Source organism: Neomonachus schauinslandi, chromosome X, assembly GCF_002201575.2.
Source record: "Neomonachus schauinslandi chromosome X, ASM220157v2, whole genome shotgun sequence".
Taxonomy (NCBI): Eukaryota; Metazoa; Chordata; class Mammalia; order Carnivora; family Phocidae; genus Neomonachus; species Neomonachus schauinslandi.
In genome coordinates, this window is record NC_058419.1 from 100,481,660 (window position 1) to 100,487,806 (window position 6,147).

At 39.6% G+C, this 6,147-nt stretch overlaps 1 pseudogene; it reads left to right on the plus strand.

Annotated features, from left to right (window-relative positions):
- The first annotated feature begins 5,177 nt into the window (after positions 1–5,177).
- On the plus strand, positions 5,178–5,901 carry LOC110594329 (annotated as a pseudogene).
- Positions 5,902–6,147: the final 246 nt, after the last annotated feature.

Consider the following 6,147-nt stretch of genomic DNA (forward strand, 5'->3'; position numbering starts at 1 on the left):
CGAATATTGTAGCACCTTTGCATCCTTGGAATAAATCCTACTGATCACAGTGAGTGATTCTTTTAATGTAATAATGAATTTGGTTTGCTCATATTTTGTTGAGGATTTTTGCATCTGTGTTCATCAGGAATATTGCTCTGTAATTTTCTTTTATTGTAGTATCTTTGTCTGGTTTTGGTATCAGGGTAATGCTGGTGTCATAGAATGATAATGGAAGTTTTCCTTCCTATTTTTTGGAATACTTTGTGCAGGATAGGTATTAACTCTTTAAATATTTGGTAGAATTCACCTGTGAAGCTGTCTGGTCCTAGACTTTTGTTTTTTGTAAGTTTTTTGATTACTAATTCAGTTTTATTGCGACTATAGTAATCATTCTGTTCAAATATTCTATTTCTTCCTGATTCAGTTTTGGAAGATTATATGTTTCTAGGAATTTAGCCAACTCTTCTAGGTTGTCCATTTTCATGCTGCATAGTTTTTGGTAGTAGTCTCTTACAGTCCTTCGTGTTTTTGTGGTGTCAGTTGTTACTTCTCTTTCATTTCTGATTTTATTTATTTGAGCTCTCTTTTTTTCTTGATGAATCTGGCTAAAGATTTATCGATTTTATCTTTTTCAAGAACCAGCTCCTGGTTTCATTGATCTTTTTTTATTGTAGTTTTAGTCTCTATGTCATTTATTTTTCCTGTAATCTTTTACTACTTCCTTCTTTCTACTAGTTTTGGGCCTTGTTTTTTCCTAGCTTCCTTAGGAGTAAGGTTAGGTTGTTTACCTGACATTTTTCTCATTTCTTCAAGAAGGCTTGTATTGCTATAAACTTCCCTCTTAGAAGTGCTTTTACTGCATCCCAAAGATTTTGGACCAGCATATTTTCATTTTCATATGTCTCCATGTATTTTTTTGATTTCCCGTTTGATTTCTTGGTTGACCCGTTTTTTAGTAGCATGTTGTTTAGCCTACATGTATTTGTGTTTTCCAGATTTTTTTCTTGTAATTCATTTGTAGTTTCATACTGTTTTTGTCAGAAAAGATGGTTGATGTGTTTTCAGTTTTCTTAAAATTATTGAGATTTGTTTTGTGGCCTTACATGATATCTTCTGGAGAACGTTCTGTGTGCACTTGAAAAGAATGTGTATTCTGTTGTTTTTGGATGGAATGGTCTGTTTATATCTGTTAGGTCCATCTGGTCTAATGTGCCGTTTAAAGCCATTCTTTCCTTTTCATTTTCTGTCTGAATGATCTATCTGTTGATAGAAGTGGGGTGTTAAAGTCCGCTACTGTTATTTCATTACTGTCTGTTTCTCCCTTTCTGTCTGTTAATAACTGTTTTATGTATTTTGGTGCACCTATGTTGGGTGCAAAGATGCGTACAATTATTATATCCTCTTATTGCATTGTTTCCTTTATCATTATGTAGTGCCTTTCTTTGTCTTTTGCTCCAGTCTTTGTTTTAAAGTCTATTTTGTCTGTTATAGGTGTTGCTACTCTGGCTTTTGTACATAGTAAGCTTTTTTTTTTTTTTTTAATAGGCTGTGGAGCCCAACATGGGGCCTGAACCCACGGCCCGAGCTCAAGACTTGATCTGAGATCAGGAGTCAGGTGGTTAACCGACTGAGCCACCCAGGTGCCCCTGTTACCCTGGCTTTTTTTTTTTCCTCACTTGATTTGTATGATAAATGCTTTCCCATCCCTTCACTTTCAGTCTACATGTGTCTTTAGTTCTAAAGTGACTCTCTTGTAGACCGTGTATAGATGGTTCCTGTTTTTTTAATTCATTGAGTGACCCTGTATCTTTTTTTTTTTTAATTAAGTAGGCCCCACACCCAGTATGAGGCTTGAACTCATGACCCTGAAATCAAGAGTTGCATGCTGTACTGATAGCCAGCCAGGCAACCCTTAACCTTGTATCTTCTTATTGGAGCTTTAGTTTATTTACATTTAAAGTAATTATTGATAGGTATGTACTTATTTCTGCTTTCCTCTTTATATAAGGCTATTTTTTCACTGAGGCTTATGATCAAGTATTTTTCTTTTTTCATATTTTTGAGTGATAGATGAGTGACTTTGTGAGTTGGGTTATGGGGAGGGCCTCCCAGTCTTTAGTGAGCAGTTGTAATTCTATTGAGAAGGTATAGCAGGTGACAAAGAACCATATACCCTCTTTGCTTTTGGGCTTTGCAGTGAGGGTGTGGTGCTCATTTGGGGTGTGGAAATCTAAAAAAATCCTTTACTTTACCAGAGAATAACTTAGACTTGGTATGGAGTCATTTAAATTTTAAGACCTATGGCTCTTAAAGAGCCTGAAACCCATTAATTTTAATGGCTAGTATAAATGGGGAGCTGTAGGGACCCCTGATGGTTTGGCAGAGATGCAGTTAAAGTTCCTCTTGCTAGCTTTCTGTGAAGACGAAACCTCAGAAAAGCTTTGCCCTAACCCTAACCCTCTGCTGTTGCCGGCTCTCCCTTAGGTACTGGAAGTGACTTAGTGGGAAGGGGAACAAGGTGACTGATATAGTCAGGTGAACTTTCTATTAGTATTGATGGAACATCAACTTTATTCTCTGGAATTTCATGTAGTAAAGCGGTACAAACAGCTGCTTTCTCTTTCATGACCATTTATTTGCTGTATAACTTGCTCATGCTCTTTTCTTTAAACCTTTCATAGTTGAAATCTTACCTGTTGGGTCTTTAATTTTTTTAGGATAGTGTCTGCAGCCTTTTCTCAAGTTTTTCACCGTGAATTGTTGTGTGTCAAACTGGACAAGGTATCTTATTTGAAGCTTCATCATTTGAAAAATTGGAGGTAAGGAGTGTATATCTATATATATGTCTTTATTTCTGTAGTTATTAGAACAACAGCCTTTTTTGAAATCTGATCTGTATTGCTGTTAACATGTTTATCTTATCCCCTCACTCCCATCCCTTTTGTGCATTGAATAGCAAGGATGAGAAAATAAAAGATGTCCAGGTAACCTCAGATGTCCAGGCCCTTAATTCAGGACCCTAAGGAGGTCTTTGTAGATTTCATTGTTTTAATTAGAAGCCTCACCAGCCAACGGAAGGGTAATTTAGCAGTTGATTTTGAATTAAAGGGGCAAATCCTACCCAGGTTCCAGACACCCAGTGGTTGTGGCTCGAGCTGGTAGAGCTTCAAAGACCTGCCCTCAGGAGTAACTGAGTGTGATGTGTGCATATGCTGATCTTCCAACTTCCTAGTTTTTGTTGTAATTTTTCTTACAGGGCCATGTTCAACAACCAAGTTGTATAGATGATAAATCTAGTATTATAAACAAATACGGGTATAATTTTTTAAATGGTAGCATCATTCTTGCTTTGAGCCATTGATAGATCTGTTTCAAGAAAGACGGCATAATAATATCACCTTTGATTTCTATCTAGATAGTTTGTTTTTCCACCTTATACAAACGTTCCCACTCTTTTAAAACATCTGTTTCCTAGTATAATAACATGTGTGGGTGTGTGTTGTGAATTAAACACTGGACAAGATGTTATGAGGCCTGTTTTATAAACTTAGCTTTTTTAGCAAATTTTAAAATCCCTGTGGCCTTCAGTTACCTTCTTGTGTAAAACAAGGGGATTGTACTGAGGTTGGATTCAGGGTTTCTCAACCTTGGCACTATTGACATTTGGGGCCAGATAATTCTTTGGTGTCAGGGGCTGTCCTATGCCTGTAGGATGTTGAGCAGTGTCCTTGGCCTCTGCCTACCAAATGCCAGTAGCATCTCTCTCCACTATGACAACTATAATTGTCTCCAGACATTTCCAAATGTGCCTTTTTGGGCAAAATCATCCCCAGTTGGGAGCCACTTGGTTACATGATGCGTAGAGTTCCTTCCAACTTTCTATTTCTATTGTTTTTATTTCAAAAAATCCTATTCTTTGCAACCTAGCTTAAATATCATCTCTTCGATGAAGCTTTCCTTCATGCTCTTTTTCCTTGTCTTATTTTAATTGTTTCTGTATCTGACAACTTATTATAAAACTTAATCCCACTCTACTCTGTCATTGTGTTTCTTTGAGGGCATGGGTCTTCTCTACCTCTAAGCTGCGTACTCAGATTTTGTTAAATGAATGAACAGTGGATTTGGGAGGATTATCAGGTTTGTCATTGTTAAATAAATGATTATAAATGATATTTTTGTTCATCTTTCTTACCTTGGAAATTCCCACAGTTTGTGATCTTGAATTTCTGGGTTTAGGAAACTGATTACTTAAAAAAATCTTTTTAGAAGGCAGGAACCTCCAGTAGTATGTGAGGAAGCCACACAAAACACATTGAGGCTGCATTTGAGAAAGATAAAGTCACATAAAAATTCATAACATAAAGAGATGTTTTGGCTTTTTTTTTTTTTTTTTTAAGATTTTATTTATTTATTTGAGAGAGAGAGAGAATGAGAGAGAGCAAGCACATGAGAGGGGAGAGGGTCAGAGGGAGAAGCAGACTCCCTGCCGAGCAGGGAGCCCGATGCGGGACTCGATCCAGGGACTCCAGGATCATGACCTGAGCCGAAGGCAGTCGCCTAACCAACTGAGCCACCCAGGCGCCCCGAGATGTTTTGGCTTTTATATCCAGATGTTTCTCAACTCCATTTGGTTAATTAGAAAGCTGCCATCTATTCAGATAAAAGTAAAATGGAAAGGTAGTAAATATTCTTTCTTACATAACCTATAATACCTTGCTATATTGTAAGTCAGTGTTTCTCATAGCAAACCACAGTAAAACAAAAAAATAAACAACACATTTAAATCATGATTTAATACATATCCACACTCAAACAAGTTTTTTGAACCACTGTTGACCATTACTGTGTATAAAGCACTCTGATACTTTCTATGACATTTCTTTTTTTTCCTTAAATACTTGTCATCACCCAATAAATTTGTTACACAATTCACTAATAGGCCACAACTTACCATTTGAAAAACACTGTTATAAGTAATCTCTTTAATAAAATGTGGATATGATCTGCCTCTAGCATGTGTTACCAGTCAGTTGTCCTGTCTTTCTTTTTAAATAATGCCATTTAAGAATTGACCTAATGAAGACCTTGGAGGGAGGGACGGCAGGCCAAGAGAGCGGCACCCGGGTCCGGTGCCGAGCCTAAGCCAGCCGGACGGGAGGCAGCCCACCCGCAGCCTCGACCTTGGCCCTGCCAGCATGGCTGGCTGGACCATATGGACTGAGACCCAGAGCTGGGGTAAGGATGACATCAGGAAAGTGATGGCAACCATCGAGAAGGTCTGGAGATGGGAGATGTCCTGGGTGACTGTGGGCAACACTTCCCTTCACATCTTCAAGTGGGTGCTAGTGGTGGATCCCCAGGAGGAAGAGTGACAGAGGGCAGGTGGGGGTGCAGAGAAATCCTCAGGCCTAGAGTGGCAGGGCAGGGACACCAGTCCCCGGGCGCAGGGTGGCCCTCCTCATCCTGCTGGATCTCCCTGAGAACCATAATCAGTTTCCATTCGGGAGGCTCCCTGCAAAAGGGCACCGAGCCCAGCCCTGGGGGCATCTGTCAGCCCAGCTGCCCTGTCACTTGCCAGACCACCAGAAGGGGTCGCAGAGGATGCTCGGCCCCCATGGCTGGGCTAAAGAGAGCAATCCTGGAAGCATTACTGCAGGCAGCACTGATGAACCCCAGTGCTGACCAAGGAGGATTCTGTTCCAGAATTGCTGGAGGCTGAGGCCTTTGGAGTTTACCCTGTCTTTGAGCTAGTGCCGCCTGTCCCCAGGGCAGACCAGGGTGACACAGAGGACTCAGAGGGCACCCCCTCCCCCTACTCAAGCACATCTGCCCAAATGCCCCTGACCCCTGAGAAGCCGGCCTGTCTGTCCTGTTGCCTGAGGAGCCCCTTTGGCTTTTTACAAATAAACACCCTTTTGTTTAAAAAAAAAAAAAAAACAAGACCTTGAAACACCTTGATTCCCAATTAATGTAAAATCCTGTATTTTGTCATTTATACTAAGTATTTAGTGTGCACAAGGCGCTGTTGGTTTTTTGTTCTCAAGATTTACAGTGATAATACCTAGAGGAGAATAAAAAGTTAAAAAACATTATTTCAGGTGTTCATAGTGGTAATAAACGCATGACTTTTTGGGCATTTAGGAAGGGGAGAAAGCTGTGGTGATT